A 26,486-nucleotide genomic window follows, 5' to 3' on the forward strand; every position below is an offset into this window, starting at 1 on the left:
AGCCATGGCTCCATTGCTCCATTCTCCACATGTAGATTCTGTGCATGGGAAACAACTAACCAGAGCTATCGTCTCATAACACACTACATGACTGCCTTTCAACTGGAAGTAAAGTGGGAAAGGCAGGTCTGCCACAAGTCGGCTGGCACACAAGATTAATGTGTGAGTGTATTTGCTCCTGTTTAGTGATGCATGAATTTGTTGGTTTCCATTTCTCTCTCTTTTTTCCAGTCATAAATTCAGTTCTCTACATTTCCACAGCAGTTTGTGATTTGTTTATTTTTAAAAGTCTTTCACAGAATTCACCAGCATTTTAGAGTGAATTTTTCCTAGTATGCACATATTTGTGTGCAATTCTGGCTAATGCACACATTTTTGCAAAGCTATTTTCTCCAATGTATTTTTCTATGATATTCCTACTAAAATGTCATTTTTTATGCACACTTTATGCACAATTTTTATGTGTTACTGGGCTGAAGAAGTGTGAATTTCAGACAATGGTTCATGTATTTCCTTGGAAAATACAAAGAAGGTATGTTCTCCTTTAAATGAGAAATGAAGCAAATTTCTCCCCTATTCCCAGAGTTTCACTAAGCTAAGAAGGCTGATGATACAAAGATTCCTCACTTTATAAACAGTGCTAGCACTTGTTCCTTAGTTAATAATTTTTTGTACATTTTCATGTCTGCAACTCACGTTTACCCCTCAGACTATAATAGTGTCGAAGAAGCATACTTAAATACATATGATATTGGTACCAAAATGTATATTTAACTTGGTAAATATGTCTTTAAAATGCCTCACTATTTAGCCAATCCTAAATATGTATTTACACAAGTCTACTTTCTCTGTTTACCCAAGTGATTGGAACAGTCTCTCGGGCAAATAACACTGAGTTTATAACCTTCCATGAAAGTTTATTTTTATTTGCTCTTGGGGAGGGGACTTTAGGTTTATGGGATTTTTTTGGGGGGGTAGAATCTTCTACTACTTACAAAGTTACTACTGGGTGCTCTAACCCTGAATGCAAATGCTTTATGTTCTTAATTACCTGCAGGCTTTTTAATTACCATACTTACTGTGCCAGTTCATCAGGATAACAAAAAATGGCCCAAATTCAACTTATATGTGCAGTCTTTCACATTACCTTGGGCAGTGGTGGACTTTGGCATCTCAAATTTCAGTGGTACCCTGTGTTACGCCAAAATCTGTCCCCTGCCCCCCACCTCTCGCCTTCCATTGGTGGCACCCACTGCAGTGTCTCAGAAGTTCTGTGCCTGGTGCAAGATCATTTGCAAACTAAGTCCCACCTGTAAGCAATCTGGTGTTTGCACAAAGCAAAATTGGAAATAGTATTTCTAATAATGACTGGAAATAATGATATTCCAATTCCCGAAATTTGAAAAAAGAAGATTTCCCCCCATAAGCTGTGCCCACCATGGGAATGGGCTGGGCTGTTGTGTGAATGTTGCAGCACACTTGCTTGCTTTGAGTGTAACTTCCAGAGTTGTTCAAGGATTGTTATAACTCAGGAAGTGTGGCCATGATGTCAGCAAAAACCCACATTAACATCTGTACATTCACACATCCCTGGAACATGCCTTAATAACCGTCTCTCTTCTTATAAACTTCTTATAAAGGTTGTCCTGTTTGCAGGGTTGAGTATTATGAAAACACATCCACTGAAGTATTCAACAACCTACAGGATCAAGCTGTATGCTTAGGAAAGGTTACAGCCATCCCTTAGGTCCTGGCAAGTCCTTATCAACCAGCACATGAGCCAGGATACTAGAGTTTAAGTCATAATCTCATTCTAGCCATGAGGAAGTTATGACAGAAGAAATAAACCTCATGTATGAGAAACAAGTCAGGAACCTATCTGAGGTTTGCTTCATTTCTTATCAGCTTCATCCACCTTCATCCCTTTCAAAATGTACTAGGAAAAATACAAATACTAAATAAGATATAATTGCTGTAAGTCTTGCTAAGAACTTCATTGTTCTTAGCACCATTCTTAGCTTTGTGCAGCACTGAATTAATCAGCAGAATTAATGGCTTGTATAGGCAGGGTTAAGCTTTTGCTATGAAAAGAATAGACCAGAATAACAAATGAACCCAAGACCTGGGACAAACAATCCTTACTTTTCACTTCCATCTCTCTTATGGTTATGTGCTACAGTCACAGGTACCATTCCAAAATCGTTTGGTGTTCACACCTAGATACTTCTGTTCAGGATACATATGAGGTTTTTATGTTCAGGGCTGATCAAGTAGGCTGTTACCAATTGGAGTTCATGCCATGGAAAACTGGTCACTCTTTAAGATGCCTGTCTTTAAAATGATAACTTCTGGACAATTCTGTGCATATTTAGCTAAATAAAATCAAAAGCGGCTATGAAAACAAACAGGATCCATGTCTTATAATTTCTACTCAAATATAAGATGCACCTGATGACATATCTACCTACGGTACAGAGATATTCTCATCAAATAGCATGATATGCACTGCGGTGTAAAGAACTCGAGGAACAAGACCAGTGTCCGAATCTGCACCCTCAAGCAGAATAACTAGATAAAACACTGATGACATGAAATTTATAGACTGCCACACACCTGAATCATTTTCCACCTTCTTTCAATATAGATGAAATATTAAGTGTAAACTGGATTATCAAAAGGTATAGCTTTGACATTTTTTACGTGGAATATATATATTCACTCAATGGAAATCATTTGTTTGCATGTTTTTAACAGACATATACAGAGAAGGCTTCAAACCCTTTTTGCCAAGATTAGGACCCAGATAGGTAGTGGTTAAGAGTGGTAGACTCATAATTTGGTGAACCGGGTTCAATTCCCCACTCCTCCACATGCAGCTGCTGGGTGACCTTGGGTCACACTTCTCTGAAGTCTCAGCCTCACTCACCTCACAGAGTGTTTGTTGTGGGGGAGGAAGGGAAAGGAGAATGTTAGCCGCTTTGAGACTCCTTCGGGTAGTGATAAAGCGGGATATCAAATCCAAACTCTTCTGACCTTTGCTTTCCCATGCCTTGCTTTTTAGGCACAAGTGATGCTTGAATTTGTGTGTCTCTGTGAACAAGTGAGCAATAGCCATCTTTGCTCTTTCTGTTTGCAATCTGGAAATGACCCATTTTGTTTTTGGATTACCACTGACAGAAAGTGAAATAATACTGTACTCTATGACAGTTCTCAGCTGTTGTTAATATAAAATTTGTTGATTATTTAAACTTGTTCTGTAGGTTGACTATGATCCACACTTTTTATTCTCTTTATAATTGGTATGGAAGATGTTTTCTACACAGAGCTATCACTGTGACCTACGGCTTAAAAACTTACGTGAAAATGCTAGATGGATAATAATTCTATTTTGTATTTGATTTCATTGAAAAATAGATGATCAGATTGAGCTCAGTTGGCATGGAGCATTTTCAAATTAATGCATTAAGTTGTTCTAAAAATCCATGGGAAATGATGTTGTAAAATGTGACAATAATTTAATGGAAATTGTCACTAGCTAGTCTGTAAATATGTGAACATGGGTTCCTTCTTGCCTTCTCATTTAAGAAGGACTAAACCAGGGCAGTACCAGTGGTAAAAAGCAAAGCAAAACAAACATAGAACATCTCCTTCGTGACCAACATTGCATCTGCAAAGTGTGACCAAATCTTCCAGATGGTGAATTGTTCAGTCACCCTTGGCAGTCTTCACCCAGAAACTGAGTCATGTTTAGTCCGCTGTGATGAATGTGCAGCCTACTTTGCAGATACTCTTATATTATCCAACTTGGGAGTTACTGAAAAAAAGTTAGTTTGAAACTTTAAAATATCTTTTCAACCTGTCTTTCCCACTGATGCAGAGATGTGAACAGCTTGTTAAGATTTGGTTTCACAGAGCTCTATGGGTCTCGATCTTGGGTGAGTGAATATAGGACTGCAACCTAATTTGTTGTGAGGCTTTCTCTTAAATCCCAGATCTGCTGACAAAAGCTGCAAAAATTTCAATGGTTTGCTACCAAAAGGCTCAGTGGCTGTTAAATAGTTCTTTCCCAATTTTGCAACTGAAGATTAATGTTTTTCAGCATTCTCAGGCATGTTTAAAATCGTTATAAATCTGGGCAACATACTAAGCAAACTTTGACAGAATATTGGATAGAAATAATAGCAGATATGGTCAAAAGGTCAAGTGACAATAAAAATCAAATGCAACAGTTTGAAATTTTAAAATGTTCCTTTCTGTCAAAGCTTTATATCATTTTTTTAAGCAAAACATGTGTACAAAATATGGAAGCAGAAGTGTCTGTTTCCCATGTGATGTTGCAAAACTGAGAGCTGGACTCTCTCAGATGGATTTCTGTGACAAAACCGATACACTGCAAAAACGGAAACATTTGCTCTGTACGAAAATACTGGTTCACATGTGATAGCAATGTGTTAGTTACCTGTGTACTGTGCTTTGGGGGCAGGGAATTAAGGAGATGATACTCAGACCTTGACAAAAGTATTGTAGGTTTTAGCACACCATGGGCAGGAAACCCTAGTTGAGCCCACACTCCAGAGCTTTTTATCAGCCCAAACTCACCAAAACTCAGTCCTGGCACCTCTCAGGTGGCTGCCATTGCCATTATAAGAGAACAAGGGAGGCATTCATGGTGAGTTCCAGCATCTCCTTTTTATACATACACACACACACACACACACACACACACACACACACACACACATATATATATATATATATATATATATATATATATATATATATATAGCACTACCATACTCCATACTACTGCCATCACAAAAAACCTGCCTGTATAACATACCTTTTTTAAAAAATGCATTAGCTAAGATGCTAATATGGTGGCTTTCTTTGAAAGAAAACCTCAAGTGATTTTCAGCAGTGTAGTTCACAGGAGTTCCTGTCACTGGTATGCTCACACTATGCACATGTGAATGAACCAAACACAACAAGAAGTAGTCTTTCAGGTTTGGGGAGCCTTAGGTACTTAGGGCTTTAAATGCCTCAAGTTGGTCCCAGAAATAAACTGGCAACCAATGCAGCTGTTCTAAAACAGCCTTCCCTCTTTCCTGTGATGTGTTGGCTGTTGTTGTTTTTGTTTTTTACAATGCTCAAATTGGGATGGCGATGACTACATTGCACATGACCAGAATAAAGTATTTGCCACTGCAGACATACATTCAGTAGGCTGTAGAAGGCAAAAGCATTACATTATATTTAAGAGTGATTAAATTTGTATCTTTAGGACTATATGTTAGCCAGATGTCCCTTCAGTTCTACCTGAATCCAAGTTCATAATCATCATCTTTTAGCACAGGATATGGCAAGACTGGCAGACAACCTGGAATCAATTTTGCTTATCTTTTTAAAGTTGTTGAGAAGATTCAGAAGTTGCAAGGCCCTAAACTATAAAGAATATCTTGGAACTAAGAACAAAGACTCATCAAGAAGAAAGGCTTTTTTGCTTCAGAATCTGATCTCCGGATCCCGGTGTGTTCCGTAGAGAAAGCAATCTTATTGAAAGCACTTCTTGTTTATTAACACAACCAGATACCAGTGAGTTTGTTAATTAGCACAGTAATTTTCCAGAAAGAAAGAAAAAATGGCTGCTTTATTAACTTAATAAACAGCCCAGAAGGGGCTCTCCAACCAACCACACATTTTCTGTGCATTTATTTAATACACCATTTAAATACCAACTAAATACTTTATCAGGAAGCACCCATGCAGCACATCCTTGGAAATGTCATTTTTAAAGCTATGAGCTAGTGCAAAGTACTGTCAGGCTCCAGGTTTGTATGTACCCACACTTTTCAACTCTGTTCTTCTATACTTGGTGAAGTTAAGGAGAAGCAAGCTTTTAGAAGTGTATTTGCAGCCATATTTATATCCTTGTACTTCATGTGACCAGGAAGCAAGCCACATCAAGCTCATTGGCACTTGCTTCCAACTGTGTTTGGAACTGGGTGGTTCATCTAGAAAAAACTGGTTCTTTGGCTTCAAACATTTGCTTGCCTATGAGCACAATAAGCAGATTAAGGGACAACGAGTCTAAATTGTGTGGTCTTAAATTTCTGTCCAGTCTGTGAGGCTGGTCAATACCCACAAGTGTTTCAAGTGCAGGGAGAAAACCCCACACATTTTTATTACAGAGTGACTAGGAAGACTAGGAAGTTTGTACACATACAAACTCATAGAGTGTTGAAATAATACTTCTTAATATTTCCATAGTCATCAGGTTGGTTGGTTGCTTCAGAAAACCAGTTCAAAGAAATGGCATTCCAGCCCAAAATGCAAATGTGAGTTACCTGTTGTCACACTGGTTTAACTTCACTACAGTGGCAAAATGGCTCATTTTACAATGTTGCTGGAACAGTGTTTCTTATTCATTCCTCATGCTAAGCACATGTATGTCGATACTGCCAGCTTGAGAGCCAGTTCTAGAGCCTACCATGGAGGCGATCTTATATTACTCCACATCAGAGGTTTTACTGCAAAATGGATCGTTTGCATGCAGCAACACAGCAGGCAAATCAGGCTCCCCATCCCCACACCACCACAAACATTTCTTTTTGGATATTTGTAGAGTACTGTGGTGACAACCACCCAATCCACATGAATAGCTACTGTACATATATAGCTCACTCTTCTATGAGAGCAACTGTGCAGAGGGATTGAAAGTGGCCTTCACATAAGCTCTATTCAGGCATTCTGTGCTCATTGCAGGACGGCACTGAAGCAAGAAGAAGGGTTGTGCCAAGTAGCTCTTCTCCCTGCCTACAGCACAATTTTACCTGCATACAACACAGTTTCAGACCACATGGTAGCCTGGATGTACAAAGCCTCCTTCTCCTCAGTTGGTTGGACACCTGGGGGAGAGGCTACTCAGTACAACCTCACTTCCCACTCACATATTCTCCTCAAAAAATGAAGAGAATGTCTGAAGATCCCATTAACCCATTTTCAGTAGAAGCGTTGCCTTGATTTAAATGGTTGTACCCTGGAACAATTGAGCCATAGATCAAAGCTGTGTGTATGGCCTCCGTTGGCTTCCAGCTTTATAATTTGTTCTTGGTTTCTTGCTTTAATTTACTCTAGGGGAGAGAGAGAGAGAAAGAAAGCCCGAGATCAATATCTGCAGAAGCTTTTGAGTATCTCAACAGATATCAATGGACAGCCAAACTATCCTGGAGGATCATGGCATATTGCTAAGTGTCTGCATATACATATTGAATTAAGATGTTGTTAGGGGGAGGATAACTATTCAGTCATTGTTGGATCATGTTTTCCCCATGACCTTTTAATTTAAGAAAGTTTTTAGATTTCATAATTCTATTGTGGTCATCCTACTCTATGAATGCTAGTCTCTTAAGACCATAAATTTGTCTTAATATAATAAACATTGATCTCTTTCTCACAAACACATACTTTCCCCCAACAACTAATTTAACCATTGCTATTATGGCTCAACAATTCCCATTGGCCAGGAACACTAATATTTTTGATGCTGCTATTAATGTGGGTGAGTATTATAAGAATAATGTATGCTCTTGCTTCTTGCTGAATCAGTAAGAAGTAGATGTTTCCATTGCATTTATTGGCAGAAGTAGGTGGAATTAAGCCTTTACTATCAAATAAAGCAAATGGAATTGCACACTAAATACTGCAGCCTAGTGTCATTGTGGGGCTCTCTAAAGCATCAGTTCAATTTTAAATATTTTTTCTCCCAATTAACTTTGATGAAAATGAATTTTTAAAAACTAACGATGCATGAAATCCTTCTAGCTTTGCCTTAGTTTCCACTTGTCTTTTCCAATCAAGTCTTTGACTACTCAAAAGCAAGTTGACTAGATCCTCCCACCCACAACCTTTCAGTTAGACGTGGCCCCATTGTCCCTTTCCTTTCCTCAAACATACATGGTGGGAAGGCAGTGGCAGCAAAAGTCTCACACCTTACCACCCTCCCACCATTAGGAGTCCTTACCCTCCAGCATTGCTAACCTGAAGAAAATGCTCCTCCCCTGCAGCTGCTATTTGCCCTGTTATGGAGTATGCATGTGTACAACTAGCTTGGGCACAGCACAAATTTCCCAAAATAACAGCTTGGGCTGTGTGGTCAGTCTTCATCAGAAAAAATGGCAAGGGAGAGGGATTAATACCCCAACTAGAGCTGTGATCCCAGGGCAGGTCACCTCCACACCATTGCTGCCATATGACAACATAAAGATCAGATCACGGTTATTTGATCATCTCATCTAGCTATATAAACAAAATATTGCTGCAGCAACATCAACAATAAAAGAGCTCAATAAATTCCTTCTATTGAATTCTTATAGATGACCCTATAAAGAGCAAGATTCTGACATATTTCTCTAGCACCGCATAGCCTCATTGGTTTCAGTGAAGCAGTTTGGTCTGTCTGCACAAATGTATTCAAGTCATCCTAATGAGCATCTGTTTTAGGAGTGTTTCTAATGTTTGCAAGTGCAAAAGTAAGGAATAGACAATGTGAATTAAAGTAAGGTCTGCTATTGACTGCTGTAATTTGATTCTGGTGTGCAGTGGTGGGACAGAGTATGTGGCGAATATTGACTTTCTTTAAAGGTTGCTCATTTTATTGTTTAAGGCTGGGAGAAGAAGGAAAATCCGGAGAAGAGATACAGGAGCTGCTTTCCTTTGACATCTGGCAGAAATGTTGGCAAGCCATGAAAGATTCTAGTGAGAGCATGAAACGAAGGATGTTATAAATACAATTATTATAGAAAGTGATATTTAATAGGAAAATGAAAGGTCTCTGAGTATGAAATGATACACACTGGCTTATGTGCACAGAGAAAACAGGGCTCCGTTATTCTAATCTTGGGTACCAAGTGATGATAACAACATTTGCAATCCCAAGGTAGGTTGGTAGATACCCATTATCAGAGGCAGAGTTGGTGATTATAGATTGGCTGCATTTTCTGCATGATGATCATGGGAGGCTTCCAATATTGGCTCAAACTGCGGTGAAGTTTGTTTCTGTAAACATTTTAAAAGCTGGTTGAGCGCTGGACAGTTCAATGAACCATAAGTTGTGTTCCTGGTGGAAACCTCCAACTATTTCACCATGTGTCAAATACCCTAATCAACCTTAGCATTTATAGCATGGGTGGAAGGATCTATGGCTCTCCAAGAGAGTAATCCACTGCCATGCTGTGTTGATCATTCCATCAGAAGAAGCATTTCAGCTTGCCAGATGGAAGGACACTCCCTCTCCTACCCACATGTGTTGCTCTGGAATTTTTTCGAGGGGCCCAGGAGCCAATTTCAGGAGTGCAAGAGGGAGAAGTGGAGGAAAGCCACACTGTATGAGCTGAAGTCCTTGTACTGGCTTCTACTGATGGGACTCATTAGTTGCATCCCACCCCAGATGTTGTTAGACTCCAACTTCTATCAAGCCCATCTCACTTGATCAATAGTCAGGGATTATGGGAGTTGTAGTCCACCAATATTTGGGGCACACACGTTTCTCTCACACACCCTCTCTATATACAGTGTGTGTGTGTGTGTGTGTGTGTGTGTGTGTGTGTGTGTGTGTTCAAAGCATCAAAACACACAACCATCTGCTTTCAGTAATTTGAATTACCAAGCCTTTTACCTCAATGCTTTAAGCATAAAATATCTATGACCAGCTGCAATTTCTAGCAAATCATTACTTAATAGGGATGTCTTCTTCACAACTGTCTATCTGTAGTGCTGTAGGAATCTAAAGGATTAATGTAGGTGATGCTTGGAAATTGAAATGTGCTTATTAACACTGTCGTACAAAGACACAAAGTGTTGCTAGAATGAAATAACAGTGTATATTGGTAGTTTATGACTATACATTCTACTGCTGTCAAATTACCCAGTACAAATTTGTCAGGTAAAGTGGGCATCCCGCTAAGGGAAATCTGTGCTTTTATGACTTATGCTGATTGCTTTTGTTACAGTTCTAAGGCATGCTCTAAAACTCTTTGAAGACGAAAGGATAACTTGTTGGTTTTACTATTTAATATTAGATATTAGCTGCCCCCCCTTGGCACAACATGCCCCAGTGACAGGACCCTCAGCTACTGCAATAGTGGAGAAGAGGCAATAGTTCAATATCTCTAATATTTAAATTTTTCAGTGTCAACTTTTCAAATCAGAGTCAGAAGTCAATTTTGTAATCTAATCATGTTCCATATACTATCCAGGAAACAAAAGTCCCTGTGCAGGAACCATGTATTCACAAGGGCTGCAGGGAATGGAAAATGGCAGCTATGGGGATGTGTATAAATCTGTGTTTTGTGGGCATATACATTCTTCTGGAAGGATATCTGATTTCACAACAGCCACCTCCAATGCCTCGGAAGGAAGGGACTACTGGAAATACTAATTCAGTTGGGAATGCACTTGTGATTTGGTAGAAGACAGGATGGTGAAATCTTCCTTGCACACTAGTGCACATACACTGAAACAGCCTGAGTGGTCCAGGGCGAAAATGATTGGACTTGATACTCAGAAAGCTATGCTTTGGCCATAGGATTGGAAAAATTGATTTGTTATTCCTGTCTATATAATAAGGTGGATTACTTTGAGGGTGAACATAATAATAGGCTGTAAACACTTTTAAAAAACCATTTCTTGGCTAGTATGAGGCTTGAATATTAACTAAGGTTTGCATTCTCTTCTCAGCTACAAAGTGCACTGGGCAACTGGGCAAATGGAAAGAACTATTTCTCAGTCTAACCTATCTCGCAGGGTTGGTGTGAAACCATAAAACTGCTCTGAGCTCCTTCATACTCAGGATGGGGGATAAAGTCTATTCAGTTTCCATTTAAAGACAAGCCTTCTTAAACTTTCTGAAACAACACATGAACTGAAACACAGCCTTGCTTCAAATGCATATACTAAGTAAAGATGTGCTTTTAAAAGTGCATGATATTAGGAGAAATTGTTCTGCCAAAATGTGCATATTTGACAAAATTGCATACAAAATGTAAATATTAGCAGAGATTAATTTCCATGATGACTTTTAAAAAAACAACTTGCAAGCTGATGTGAAAATGTGGATAACTGAAGAAAACTAGGAAAATGAGAAACAGAAAGAAGTTTTATTTTATATATATATATATATATATATATTATATCCCCAGGAGTTCAGTATACTGCAGCTGATGCAACAGCTTGGCAACCTAAACTCTAGAAACTTTTGACAGTGTTGCACTGGTTATCACTCAGTCAGAGCACACCACAAAGGAAGCTTGAAAGAACAATAAAAAGAACAATTTGTAAGTGTTGTTTTGAAACATGTAAATAGTGCTGTCAGTTGGTGGTATTTTTTTTGCCTCCATTTTGTACATTTACATTTTCTGACTGCAGTTAAAGAACATTTCACTGCATGGTACTATCAATCATACTTAACCCAGAAATGTGCTGTACATTAGTAATGCTTAATTGGCATATTTAAAGTAAATAGCTACTTCACTTTTGCTGTAAATTCCCTGGAAATAATTCTATGATACCCTTGGAATGGTTTGTTCTGAAAATAACTAGAAGGGATATGAAATATGAATTCTGATAAGAAACTATTGGAAATGAAATACTCAACTTGGCAGGTTACCTGTATTGCAATGCCCCTTTCATTGGATTACCATCAAAATGCATTTCTAGTTTCAGACTGGCACCTTCAGTGAAAAGTGGCATATTCGAGGGAAAATAGCACCTTGGTTCTGAACAAATTGACTTAGAAGCCAAAAGTGATCCGTATGGCTATAAACTTCAATCTATGAGGCCATTTTTGTTTGCTTGCTTTCCCCTAGCCAGTTTTGAACGTGTTCGTAACAGACTCATGAATTCACTACAAAGTATGAGCACAAATCACTCACAAAGAGCCTCAGCAGCCCAGCATAAAGGCTGTTCAAAGTGTGAGGAGTTCTCTCACCAGCCTAGATGGCGATAGCTGGCTCCCTCTTCTCTCCTCCAGAGGAGATAGACCAACAGCAGCAAATGTGAAATGCTGGTAGGTCCTCTTCCCCAGTCACCTGGAAGTTCCAACTGCTTCTGCAGCTCTTGTTGCATTATCCTGAAGAGAACGTCACCTTTAACAAAAATGAACAGTTTGCCCAGCCCTGGCCTAAACTGCCCACGGACCAATTCTCAACTAAATTGTATTTCTTCTCCCCATCCCACCTTTCTAATCCATGTTTGTTTGCCCTGAGTTTCCTCAGTGAGTTGTAATAATAAATAGTTCAAGTCTTGAAAGAAGACCCGTGTATGCTGCTGTAATCACAGATCCAATCACAGCACCCATATTGCACACTCAGCAGATTATGTTCTAATCACAGCAGGCAGGCAGGCAGAAGGCCACATCATTTGTCAACCACCAGCCCCTAAACCTAGCCTTATACATTAGGGCAGCCTCAACAACCTGGTGCCCTCCAAATATTTTGGACTACAACTCCCACCAACCCCAGCCAACAGTTGTTTGGAAGTGCACTCTGAAGCATCTGAAGGGCACCAAGTTGGTTTGCTAAATCTGCATTAGGTCTGATTTGATTTTATAAAGAACCCTAGTGATGTGGATTGGAACAGCACAGTTTTCACACAGTAACATGTTGAACCATGTAGCTGGTTCAAACCTTAGGTGTGATATCTGAATGGGAATGGCTGGGAAGGCCTCACACAGAAATTTCTGAGGGAAATATAAGGTCTGAGCTAATCAGCAGCCACTCTGTATTTGGCCTACCCTCCCTCCCAGGAATACTCATAACCAGCTCCCCCCTCCCCCACGCTGTGTTGACTGATTGGCTAACCCTGTCAGTTATCAACTCAGTGGATCTCATTGGCTTTTGACCCTCCTAACTGGGTTACTCACTATGTGTGTAAGGGGTTAATTAATACTGAGATTTGGAGTTCACTTGTATCTGCTTTTTTTTTACTGCTTCTCTTTCACCACGTGAATTCACTTTGATCTAGCAACCGGATTGCACAATCCTGCAAATATATACTGAGTTTTGAAAATCTAACCATTGAAGTGTCAGAGAAATGGGATGGGATATGGTCCTAAATAGGAATTCACGGAGGAACAGCCGTATACTGAGCCACTGGTCAATCTAGCTCAGTACTGTCTACATACTGGCAAGTAGTGGCTCTCCAGAGTTTCAGAAAGGGATCTCTCCCAGCCCTAATCTGGAGATGTCAGGGTTTGAGCCTGGGAACATGAATTTATTTACATTCAAAACATGAGATTTCTATTTAGTAGGGAAATATCTATTCCGGGATTCTGAACGTAGCTTGACTTCCTGATATTTTCTCTATTAAATGCGTTCCCTACTTTGGCACTGCACTGCCATACAAATGGTACAATGTTGACTGGCACTTCCAGTACTGTGTAGTGTTTCATTTCAAGTTGCCAGCTGGCTACCAGTAGCCAAATGTTTGTACGGAAAGAGAAAGAGAGAGAAATGGCCATATCCCTTGGCACAAATAATAACAACAACAACCATTGTATCCTTCTCCCAGAACAGGCTGGTAGTTCTTGAGCCAGACCCTCTGTTCTATCTTTGCAACTCTGAGGCATTCTGTGATTCTCCATTCTACTTCTGGGAACTGTGCAGCAGATTGTTTGGGCTAGAGAAAGATGGAGACATGAAGCCCCATCTGGTAAGAGTGCTTCACTTCTCTCTTTGCTCTATATTGGCTCTTTGGTTTTCCCCACAACTCATGCAAGTTTTGAAGGAGCTGATCCAGGCATGGGATAGTGTAAGCTTTGCAGTCTCTGTTGCTTTTTTGCAAAGCATTCAGCAGCATTTAGAACAGCACTGTTCCAGAAATGGCTCCCACTGGAAGAGGCTATGAAAACTGGGGTGGCCACCATAGGGAGAAGAGGACGGTGGCCTGCATTTTAAAAAGTTGTGTTAAAGAGGGGATGTGACAAAAGGATGTAACATTATTCAAAGAAAATGGCAAATTAAAAATAAATGCATTGCTCTTAAAACATAGTGACTCCTTGAGGACTGTGTTGGGGAGTAGGACACCCATGTGCCCGCCCACCCCCAGCAAAACTTCTATTTTAAGCAGTATTAAAGTAGAAGTAATGTAAATGCAACTAGACTACTTGGCTCTAATTTAGGAACCTGATTTTGCAAAGTGATTTTGCAAGCCCTCCAAGGAAATGCTGAAGATGTCTACAGTTTCTTGCCTTCCGCTGTAGGGCAGCTGTTTGATGGGAACCTTACATGGACAAAGTGATCAGTTTTCCTGACTTTGACTTGACAAAGGTCATTCATAAAACTCAGTTCATTCTGTTTAGTCAATCTTATTTATGATTTCTATGGAAGACTGGCTGAAAATGGGAAAGGTACAGCATGGGATGGTCTCAGAATACTAATACAGTATATCCTCCATTTCCATTCTGTGATATTTTTCTAATGACATGTGAAAAATGAGGAGCTCTTCATTACCCTGATCAATTTCACAACACACGTGGATGATTCCTTATCAAAACACAGGATGAAGAGTGGGAATAATAGATCCAGAGACAAGGTGTAGGGTTCCCCCCCCCCTTTTGTCATGTCTTCTGATTTACAGCTGGAATGTCCTGGGTTCTTACTAATGCAAACTGAATTGCCTCCATACTGCACTACATACAATATATCCAAGGGCTGTTCACAATAAGAATGAACAATAGAATGTAATGCCAATTCTAGACCTTGGTTTAATGATCATAAGACTGTTCTGGTGATGACTGACAATTTGAAATTAAAATTCAATAAGAAATTCCATATGCTTAGGCTGGAATTACATGACTTAGCCAGCATGTTGCTGACCAAGAAAATAACAGTCACGGGCATTTCCCTACCCTCTCCAGGGTAATGTTTAGTAAGGCAAAACATGTGATCTGTCACCATTGCATCAAGAATGTTTCCACTACTGCAAGCTACAGCCAGTATGGTGAAGTGTGGTTTTTTTTTTTGGGGGGGGGGATGCACTGTATTGATGTAACCTCATATTTTGCATTAATTAATAAACTTTAGGGGAAAGATGGAAAGAGCAGCGAGTGAGAAGAGGATTTGTCCTTCATATGCAATGTAAAATGAATGTCTTTCTTCTCCACATTTTTATACATGCTTTTCAATATGACTAATATTCCATCAAACCAGCTAAGATATCACAAGAAAATATTTTGAAGTGTAAAAGTGAGCTATTGATTGCTATGCCTGTGTCTAACCCATGGAGACAAAACACTGGCAGGAAGAAACAACACCTGGAGGGCATCTGATTTTTATTTATTTTTTAGGGTCTGGGAGATTGGTAATACATGCTTGCATGGATTAAGTTCAAAGATCCAATTTTTTTACCTCTATGGATGAATCTCACAGGAGAGCAGTTAAAGCCTTGAAAGTGCAGAAGCAGCAGGGTAGAGCAACTCAATGGGCATCCCATGATGGTGACCAAGTTAGAGTAGCAAGGCATGGTCAGGACCCTATGCACAGACAGAGAAAGGCTTAGAGGAAAATGGTGCAGTAAAAATAAGAGAATGTCATCCCACCAGCCACTTCTCCAGTGTCCACAGCATAGAAAATAGGAAGCTTTGATATACTGAGTCAGATCCAATGGTTCATCTAACTCAGGGTTATCAACACCAAAGGGCAGCAGCTCTCCAGGATTTCAGACAGGGGTCTCTCCCAGCCCTGTCCAAAGATTGAACCTGAAACCTTCTGCATGAGAAGAAAGTGCTCTGCCACTAGGCTGTGATCCTTTCCACCACCACCATGTTGGCTGATAGCAACTCCCATGTCAGTCAGTACATGCTATATATTTCATGCTATAAAGACTGCAAAGAATAAGTCTAGTGTTCTCTGCCACACCCTGGGACTATTTCTGCCTCCTCCTGTTCCTTCTTCTTCCTTTCGAACCTTGCTGAGCCTCTTCCTTCACTCCTTTTGAAATGTCCCCTGCCCACTTCCAGCATCCTGAAAAGCTGAAACAGCACATGATGGCAGGGTTTCTTATGCTGAAATTCAAAGGAAAACGAGAAGAGAAAAATGTGATATAGAATGTTGGTGCTCACCCATTGGCTTCCAGCACCATCAATCAACCGAGGGTCACATAATCCACGCCACTGCATTCCACTGAGAAGGAATGTTCTAATGGTCCAAGCAAGTGCATATTGTAGGTATTGAGCTAGAAATTGGTCATGGAGTAGCTTGCACCTCCCTGACTAGTGGTTTGTGTTGCTATACAAACGTCTGTTTTACACTCTGACACATGCTGGGCTGTGGCAAACCTGAGCAGCACAAATTTAGGACAAATGGAAAGTGGATTACATTCTCCACAGCTGCATAACATAAAAATACAAGATATTTTGAAACTATTTGTAATTGCTCAATTGAATAGATTGGAAATTTTTTTCTGCATATGCAAATCATCAATTACACATCCGATTTCTTTTTGCCTCTAGCCTCTGTCAGAGAGGCTTCTTAACTACATCCCATGGGAAAATGCATATAGCCTGACTCATTTTCAAGCCCTGACAATTGGGATCCCCTGCAGTCACAATTGCTGAAGCACTCTACATTGTATTTTTTTTTTAATATAAAAAATTCCCCTGCTATACATTTCCTAAAGGTGCTGACTGATTAAATCTAAACCTCCAAAAGGTGTCTAGGGAATGTCTTAACAATGGAAAGTTAATGCAAACATCAGGTGCAACTGAGTTGCTTCTATATGATGAGATCTACATCTTGCAAGAGAGCAGATTCAAATGTTAGCATTTCTATGGGGAGTGTGAAGGCAGAGATGGAGAGAGCTTTGCAAAGTCTATAAAGAAATTGTGGAAAGCCAGGGAGAAAGGGATGGGATGAAGTTAAAGCAGAAAGGGTGGTAGATGTGAGCTAATAATTATGAGGGAATAAGTAGACCTTTACTTAGGTGCAGCTGTATTAAAACTTTAGAAATGGAGAGTTGATAGGAAAGGCTCATGCCTCAACACAGAATAATTGACCTACCCTAAAAACCAGTCTATGCAATCAACACCATTATGTACTTCAAGAAGATAACAGATGGATTGATGGAAATACCTCCCCAAAAAAGAAAAAGAAGAAAGCTCAGGAAAGGAGCTCAAGGAAACTCACAATAATCCAATTGCGTCAATCCCAAAATGCTCTTCCCAGTCTGAGATATAGCAGTCTGTGTGTGCGCGGTCCCATCAACCAAGTCAGCCCTAGGATAAGGGTGGTGGTGGGGGTTGAGGATCTGATTCGGGTCACAATTAAATCTGAACCTGCCTAATTCACACTTTCTGAATAGTTATACAGAAACTGAAACAGTCATCCTTCAAAATTTATACTTCTCTGAATTTTGAGGTGCAGTTCTCCACAAAAAATCATATACTAAAGTGTGCATAGCCATGCAAAATTGCATTGTGGAAGGGAAAATGTGTATATTGGGCAAGATTGCATACAAAAATGTGTCTATTTAAAAAAGTTGTTCTAAAATGTGAATGAATTTTCAGGAGGACGTTTCTTTTCTTTTCTTTTCTTTTCTTTGCAAACTTAGGTGGAAATGCGGTGGAGCAAACTTAAGAGAGAAATTGAAACTGACAGATTCACCATCCCCCTTCGTAAAAGTGTATTTCACTAGGCAACCAATAGTAGGAGCTGAAAATCCCTCTGCTTTGACTGGTCATTGGGGGACTAGACTAGCTCTATGAGAGATCCTTAGTATGCAGAAGGTCCCAAGTTCTGTATCTGGCAACTCTGATTAAAACAATTTCAAGTAGCAAGATGCAGAGAGAGCCAATTCCAATTGGAGAAGACTAGATGAACAACAGTGTCATATTAATTACCGTAGATTCAGGTAGGTAGCCATGTTGGTCTGATGCAGTAGAAATATATATATAAAAAATAAAGAAAATTCCAGTAGCATCTTAGAGACCAACTAAGTTTGTTCTTGGTATGAGCTTTCATGTGCATGCCCACTTCTTCAGATATATATATATATATATATATATATATATATATATATATATAATGTCCAGTAGCACCATAACGGGGTGCGCTCCCATTGCTCGGTCCCTGCTCCTGCCAACCTAGCAGTTCGAAAGCACGTCAGAGTGCAAGTAGATAAATAGGTACCGCTCCAGCGGGAAGGTAAACGGTGTTTCTGTGTGCCGCTCTGGTTCACCAGAAGCGGCTTAGTCATGCTGGCCACATGACCCGGAAGCTGTCTGCAGACAAACACCGGCTCCCTTGGCAGTAAAGCGAGATGAGGGCCGCAACCCCAGTCATTTGCAACTAGACCTAATGGTCAGGGGTACCTTTACCTTTACCTTTTAAGGTGCTACTGGACAATTTTTATTTTTTTTAATATTTATATTAATTAGACTTAATGATAGACAACTAAGTAGAAATAAACAAAGTTCAAATACATACTCAAACTCTCTTCCCATTAGTCTCGCTAGCAATGAACTTCCATTTTATTTTTTTAAAAAATATTACTGATTAGCAAATCACACAATACAAATTAAATAGCAGATTTAATAAAAAAAAAAACTCCTGAAAGCAATAGCTTTTAGATTCATGTAGACATCCCCTTATTGTGCTGTTCTTTATGCAGTGCTGATTTTAGATATCTAAGTGAAAATGAAGCCTCAACACATCACATAAAGGTGGAGCTAGGTGATAAGATAATGATGCCCATTTGGAATCTGCTATCTGTAATGATTGCCCATGGCATTCAGATTTGAAACGCACCTTCCATTCTTTTTCAATAGGTGTTACAAATGTTCTTATCAAGGGCATAGGTGGAGAATCTTGTGATTGTTGGACTCCAATTCTCATAAACCCCAGGCAGCTTAACCACAGGCCAGGGTTGATGGAAATGAAAGTCCAGCAATATCTGGAGAGCCATAAGTTTCCCACCTCGGGAATAAAGGGTGTTATCCAATTGCTATAGACAACAGGAAATTGTGATGTGAGATGAGGGCAACAGCAGTTTCTTTTTGAAAAGAGACATTTCAAAATGCCCTAAATTTGCCTGGTTTCTCTCTCCCCCACCCCAACACTTCAAAATGTGGGAGGTAAAAATACCACTTTACTTGGATTTTGAAAATATTATTTCAGCCTTCTCTTGATTTGATGTAGGGTTTTCTCCATAAACATGAGGTTATGCTACTGCTGATGTAAAACAAACAGTTGAAAACCACCATTATAAGTATTCTTTGAACTGAACTAACATGCATTGTTCAGTACGAATCTGTATAATACTCTCAACAATAAAAACAAGTTAATAGCAAAAACAGAGAGTAATTTTTCAGGAAACAACAAGCAGGTAATAGCCTTGTGCTGCCAATTTCAAATTAGTCACACTTCCAGTTCCTGTATCTACACGGTGGTTCCAAAATATATTCTGAGTGAAGTCTACTTTTTATTCCCAGTATGCTATCATTTTTTTCCCCAAGTCCTGGTCATGCAACCAAACAAAGTATCTCCAGACTCATATAAAGGTTATTAGAGCAAGTACTTAACATCACACACACACAATGAAACAACAAATTGCACCTACTCATCATTCTAGTAGAATCAGTCACACCCCAACCTTCATGGAGTCATTAGCTGTCATCAGAACTCATATGGATATATATGGAGGTACCGAGTATCAGAACCCCTGCTCCAGCTTCAACACATTCAATATCCTTCTCAGTCATGTGAACAAAGTCTTTAGCTCTCTTCCGGTGTGTGCAAAGCCAACATGAAAATAGGAGTGAGCATGCCAAGGTCCACTACCACCCCGCTGCCTTCTTACTTACCCAACATTGGTGGTGCAACAGCATCTTCCACTGCTGCTGAGGGCAGTAGACTAGGACAAGTCAGGCCATGTGGCACAAACAGCTCTAACATCTTCTTGTCACTGCTCCTCACTCACCTGCATTTGCTGCCTCAGGCTGCCACTTCATTTTACCTAATGGTAGGGCTGGCCCTACTACAGAAATTTGTGTATGTCGATGAGAAAAGTTAAAGAACTTACAAATGTTTGGAGGGGCTCTTTTCATGCAAAGCTATCTTCAGTGTAGCCAGTTGCACTTCAGGGTTTGCTTTGACAATGGGTTAAATCAACTCTGAAATATTATATCAAGGACCAAAGTGACTCGCTATCCTTATGGAATAAAATAGCATGGCTAACCTAAATGTTTTTAGACATTCTTAATATTTTCAGAGTAATTTTATTTTTATTGTGATGTATTGTTACTTTGTCATTTGCCGCCCTTTGGCAAGCTACACTCCTTTGGGAGGGAGAGCCAGAAATGTTAATTAATAAATAAATATTAGGTGTGTGGGGGGGGGACCTATCATGAAGACGGGGAAAGTATTCAACTCGTACTGTTTCTCACACAATCTTAAAGCAAGATCTCTCTTCTTGTGCTATCTGTTGCTTCAATTATATCCGTATGCTGAACTTACATTAATAATAGTGTACTAATAATAGCAATAATTATGCTGCACTGTTACCTTTACAGCTTCAGAGATTTTTCAGAGCCATTAACCAATTAGTACAGCAGTGTATGATTATCATTCCCATTTCACAAAAGGGGAAAATGGAGGCAGCTTAGGTCAGAAGTCCCTGGAAGGAACCACTGAAGTGAAGAGTTAAATGGCTTGTAGTTTTTCCATCGCGTATATTGCTATTGATCCTAGTTATGCACTATTTTCAAATCCCTCTTGTCAAGTAAATCGCTTTGAATAATCTAATTTCTGTAGCATTTCTTTCATCCTGTGGAGATTCAGCAGATCAATGTTTCATAAGATCACTGTCTCATCCCAGCTGATTTTCAGCTCTAAGTATTAAATTAGCCAATGTCTAAAATGATGCTTTCACAAACCAATGCTCTGTTGATATTGTCAGCTTAAAGGATTGATGGGATGAGGGAGTGTAATACAAATTACAAATATCAAAGCAAACAATCACATCAGTGCTTTGTGTGATTGCTATAATGCTTAGCAAATGTGTTTACTCTTCAATTGTCATGGCACTCCTTTTGTTGGGACTTTGGAACAAAATACCAGTTCAAGTATGACAAACATCTGTGCTGTTTCTCCACATAGACATGCCTGGTGTTAGGATGTACGAGAGAAATGTATGAGGAGAATTTCTAGTTTAATGGTAGCTTTCCCCGACTCCCAACCTGGCCTGATTCTATGCTCTAGACCAGTGTTTCCCAACCGGTGTTCCGCGGCACACTAGTGTGCCGCGAGATGTTGCCTGGTGTGCCGCGAGATGTTGCCTGGAGGGAGGCGGGCGAGTCCAAAACAGGTTGGGAAACACTGGTTTCTCTTTCAAAAAGGAAACGTGGGTTAAAGCGGCGCCGCCGCCTCCCACTCACTTTCCTGCTCTGGCTTCCCTAACAGTTTTCCGAGTTGCGTCACTGGATCCAGCCCCCTTTTCCACATGTGACACGGGTCTGGAGGGAGGAAAAGAGGGCTTTACGTCGCGCACAAAGGCAGCCTCCTAGAAGCGCTCTGGGCCGGCGCCGTTTCGCCGAAGGCGCCGGAGGACCCCCACCCTCAGCTCCTTCAGAAAGGAAGCCCCACCCCTCGGCTCCCTACGCCGCCAGGCAGCTCAGCTGACTGACGAGGACGTTCTGCGGCGGCCGCCGCCGCACAACCACCGCAGTTGCTGGCAGCGTCCGCAGCGCAATAAGTAACAGTGCCTGGTGCTGCCAACTCTTTCTCTCTCTCTCCCGCCCCACCCCCAAGCTCTCACGCGCCCCGCGCCAGCATTGCCGCGCGCAGCTTCCCGAGCTCGAGGCCAGCCGCTGCACGCACGCGCCGGCTCGTCATCGGCTCCGGTTGTTGCCTTTCTCCGCCGAGGTCGGTGGACCCCGAGCCTAGGCTTCCTTCTCGCACCCCGCTTTCCGAAGACTGCACACCAGTTGGGCCAGTACATATTCCCCTCCCGTGACTGGAGTGGAATAGCCCTTTCTCTTCTTCCCCAACCCTTGTCGTTGGAGGAGTCCCTCAGTCCCTCGCTTTGCTGCCTCCTCCCCCCACCCCCAAAGCTTGGAGGTTCCCCGGCAAGGGGGAGGGAAAAAATTGAAAGTTACACTTTCGTGCGTCCCTCTTGGCGTGACGCTGCGCGCTGACGTCACGGGGCTGTAATGGTGGTGTGCCTCGAGATTTTTTTCATCAAACAAGTGTGCCTTTGCCCAAAAAAGGTTGGGAAACACTGCTCTAGACACCTCCGGCCTGGAGAGCACAAGTGGCCCTCTAGTGCTACACTGCTCAATGACTTTGCTGTGCACCCTCATTGGGTGTTGTTGCTTGCTTAGAATATGTCCTTGAACTCTGGCCATGCCTCTTTCTTACCTAGATGAAGGACAAAGAGAGGTGTGTGTACACAAAGGTGAAATTTAGATGTGTTACTCCACCCACTTTTTCCTCTGGTCCTGCTTGCTTCTCTCTCCAGCCTAATTGGTTCTTGGCACAGACTTCAAAAGCCTTCTAGCCATGGCCGGGACGATCAGCTTCACCAACCTCTGTCGCTGCCAGCGGTCTCGCAGCAGCCATCAGCAGTCTTACTCTCCTGTAAGTGCCATGGATCTGGGTCTATAACCCTGCTGTTGGGATACTGCCAGAAAGATGGGGGCATCAGGCAGGCCCCCAGTTGGCTCCAGCCACTGGCCAGCAGCCGGTCTCCCTTGGAACAGCATCAATTAGCACCATGAGCCTCAGATACGTTTAGAACCCCATGCACGCTCTGTCAGCAGAGTGCGTAAATCATCTCACAGCAGAAGAGGCAGACAGAGAAATGTGTAAGCATAATGTACAGCATTTTATTCAGCATAGTTCAGGAACAAAGGAAAACATGTCTGCTTCCCTTCATCTCCAGCACAAACAGCAGTAACACAAAAGCTATATACAAACGGAAGTTCCCAGCAAGTGCTGGAAGTAAACAGGCACGTGACACACAACATCCTGTTCCCTTTTAAGATGGAATGGAACTACAGTATATCCTAACACTGTCCACTACTGGCATGTGACTCCCAGAAGGTTGCCCAAAGAGAAATGTGGTCATTGGGCTGGGAAAGGTTCCCACCACCACCAGGTGCTCTAGCTAATGCTGGGCTGAAGTATAACGTCCTGTTTTTTCCACCAGTTTAGGACTCCATGGAGGCATAAATGGACCTCAAAAATTGGTATGTTCTTTATGGGCATGCCAAAATGGAACCGTTATTGAAGTGGCTAACTCTTCCAGTGAAATGGCGATGTTCTGCCTCCCCAGTTAGAGGCAATAATGTTTCTGAATACCAGTTGCTGAAAACCACAGGAGGGGGAGAGTGCTCTGGTCCTCAGGTCTTGCTTGCAGGTTTCTCACAAGCATTTGGTTGGCCAATGTGAGAACAGGATGCTGGAATAGATGGTCCATTGGTCTGATCCAGCAGGCTCTTCTTATGCTCTGAACATCTCCCTCTCTTTTCACAATAAAAACATATTTAACATGTGATGCTGGTGGAATAGCCTGACAGTGTTCATCTTCATTTTGAATGGAATAAAGTTATTTGAAGGACGAGGAGGAGGAGACAATCATCCACTCCCCTAGTCTTGCTGAGAAACTTTTTTTCTGATAGTGCTGATCCAAACTTTAAAAAGAAAATTTCAGCCTGCTTTAGGATAGTTACTTCTTTATTGTGGAATCAATTTGCCACTCAGGGGAATGCCTGACTACTACAATTGTTAGGAGAGACATTTCTTAACAGTGCCTGTATAGCATTTGGTGTAGCAGTCTCATTACTGTGGAACTCCTTACGTATTAATATCAAGCAAGTGCCAGCAATATGAAATTTAAGACACTTTCTAAAAACTTATTTATTCGCTGAAGCTTTCCCCGAAGTGTGAACCAGCCATGTGTTATATATGTTGTATCACCGATGGATTTAATAGTTTTATTGTTTGCATTGTATCTATATTGTTTTCTGAGAATCCTATGTTCTTCATGGCTTAGATCTATCTTATAATTAAACATTGCACAAATCTGTATAATCTATTAATTGAAAACCTAGAAAAGCATTGCACATTTTGACTGATTATATACAAAGGACCCCTGCTAGAATCCAGTGATTGATATGGCAGGGAGATGTGTCTATACACTAAGCCATCAATATTACAAAAGTTAAGTGACCTTGACCTTTCAAAAGCTCATAGCTCAATCACCAGTATCTCTGAAACTCTTTTCTCCATTTCTTCAAGTGCACATCAACTATTATAAGAGTGCTCAGGAGCAGCTGGTCACTGAAGCCACACTGTGCTCGGCTCTGTGCTTGCCATCCTCTGCCCCCTAGCTTTTCCTGATTATTCCTCATTTTCTAACATTCCTTTCACACGGCAGTACCTGTTGTGTTGTGGAACCATGGCTTTTTAACCAAAATACTAGCATGCAGTGCCAAACTTCATTCCTACCAGTTGATGTTGTGTGATGCAACAGTGAACAACATTGGATAATGTGGCTACTCCTCTTCCCATTCTACACATAATTGCTTCTGTTCCCCTATGATTTCCCCATGAAAACAGGACTGGATGCTGGTACACTGCCCCAAATTTATCACTTTTCTGCCATGTTTTTCCAGGTTAAGGGGCTGTAAATGATTTTTTTTTCCTGGAATCAAATACCACAGAAATGAGTGCTAACCTTTTTCCCAAAGTGGCTTTTATGTTGCTTAAATATAATGCGGAAATCAACAGGCAGGGAGATGTCTGGGAAATGGAAGAAACTGGCTTGTGTATGCAGCCGGTAATGGTTACAGTTTTCACTTGATTACTAATGATCCATGTTTAAGTTATCAAGACATCAGCAACCATGGGATTCTGTCATGTTATTGTTGAAGCCAAGCTGACAAACCTCACATGGGTGGGGTGTACATTCATGGTATACTTGCTTCCATGCCATTTAAAGCATGCATTGCTAACAATTGTCATACAAATCTTCCTGTCATCTATTGAGTAGCTTCAACTAAACTAAGGCATTAATTTCAGTGTGTCTCTTTCTCTATGAAATATGATTTGTTTGTTTTCCATTGTGTAAACATCTGCTCAGGAGATGCTTGCATAAAATGTCTCCTGTTCACCCCAGATCATACATACCTAGCACAATAAACTTGCTATTGTCATTTCAGACTTGCAGATAACCTCATTGTTTCGGGGAGGAAAAAACTGAAGGTGAGCCTAAACTGTCTTTTAATAGAATTGATAGAACAGTTGTTTAGAAATGACTGTCAAATCTCATAACCACAGCTCTCTGCTTCACAATATTAGCCATCCAATACAGTTTTCTGCTTGTCATATCAACATACATAATGTATCAGAAGAATGTGGAGAGACAATGCATAGAATTCCTTGCCCTTTGTTTAGTTTGCAGCTTAAATTTTAAATATAGAGTGTACTTAGCCCAAAGGTAAGTCATTTTAAATACTGTTGAATTTAGTGGTAGAGATTTGACTGCAGTCCTAAATTTACTTACTAGGAAATAAGCCCCATTGAAATTAGCAGGATTACTTCTGGGTAAACTGTTTTACACTTACAACACATGCTTAACTCCTCACTGAAATTCATGGGGCTGCATGCTTATAACTGGATCCTGGCCAGTTTACGCCCATGTTAAGCCATTTATAATATTTTAAAATAAAAAATAAACAGAGAAAATCCTTAAAACAACTAAGTTTAAATGGTTGGGTGAGCAGGAATGTTAAAATGTCTGCCTTTTTAAGGAAGGTGTTCCACAGCCAGAGCATCATTGCTGAGAAATCCTTTATCAACGCTATTGCTGTTGTGGAATTGCAAGCTTCTGCTGAAGGAGGCATCTGGACAAAGGGCTCAGTAGATGATCTACAGGCATAGGGAGATATGGAAGGAAGCACTTTCTCAGGAATTTCTCACTAGTTCCCACTGGGCAAAGCAATGCTCTATCATACTTTTGAAGTTAACAGCATTCACATGGATCATTTTTAAGCTCTGTTGAAATTAGTGCTGACAACTGGCCAACTATGGATGGTGGCAAAGAAGGAGTAAGCTATGACTCAGAGGCACCTTGTGGGGATAGAGGGCTCTGGACATAAAGTCTGTCAGTGGAGATGATGGACTAACTGCAGTCACTGAAAGGTCTTGGAGGCCGTGACAGCAATCTCTGATGCAGGACAGGCTCTCTCCATCACCTACCACTGTAGCCATTTTCACTCATTGCCTTTGTGGCCTGGTGGAACTCAAAATCCTCACACTTCCCTAGACTGGATCATCAGGTCTCTGTGGACATTCCATTGTATCTTTTCAGGCTAGAAACATGATGCGCTCATGATGACAGATTTTTTCTTGTAGACTCCAATGACAGTCAGCGAAAGAGAATGGCACAGATGATTCAGGGCTGGGGAGCATTATTAACACCTTAACGAATGAGCT

General features: G+C 40.8%; 2 long non-coding RNA genes across 2 annotated transcripts in view; both read left to right on the forward strand.

Annotated features, from left to right (window-relative positions):
* The first annotated feature begins 412 nt into the window (after positions 1–412).
* LOC310688802 overlaps positions 413–26,486 on the forward strand; it is a 28,298-nt gene continuing 2,224 nt past the window's right edge. The window contains exons 1-2 of the long non-coding RNA XR_014517197.1: positions 413–532; positions 25,211–25,253. This is a non-coding gene — a long non-coding RNA (uncharacterized lncRNA). The remainder of the gene's footprint in view (positions 533–25,210; positions 25,254–26,486) is intronic.
* On the forward strand, positions 2,753–5,689 carry LOC310688757. Its single transcript, XR_014517150.1, has 2 exons — positions 2,753–2,807; positions 5,349–5,689. It is a non-coding gene; the product is annotated as an uncharacterized lncRNA (long non-coding RNA).

This window comes from Podarcis liolepis (assembly GCF_965112155.1).
Source record: "Podarcis liolepis genome assembly, chromosome: 11".
Classification (NCBI taxonomy): Eukaryota; Metazoa; Chordata; class Lepidosauria; order Squamata; family Lacertidae; genus Podarcis; species Podarcis liolepis.